Source organism: Gekko japonicus, unplaced genomic scaffold, assembly GCF_001447785.1.
Source record: "Gekko japonicus isolate JY-2015 unplaced genomic scaffold, Gekko_japonicus_V1.1 scaffold14, whole genome shotgun sequence".
In the NCBI taxonomy this organism is placed as follows: domain Eukaryota; kingdom Metazoa; phylum Chordata; class Lepidosauria; order Squamata; family Gekkonidae; genus Gekko; species Gekko japonicus.
The window spans coordinates 1,894,825-1,895,024 of NW_015176452.1; positions in this window are offsets into that span (position 1 = coordinate 1,894,825).

The following is a 200-nucleotide window of genomic DNA, read 5'->3' on the forward strand; positions in this document are numbered from 1 at the left end:
AGCTGACTCGAGACTTTCCCATTCATCGTTAAAAGTTTATTTGGCCGCAATTTTGTCGACGGTTCACGTCGACGGATGCACCATGTTTTCACATCCGCTTTCGAAACGTTTTTTAAAAGGTTTGTTACACCTCTACCCTTCTGTCAAGACTCCTGTTGTTCCCTGGGATCTTCCTCTAGTCCTTCGTCAACTTACGAGGA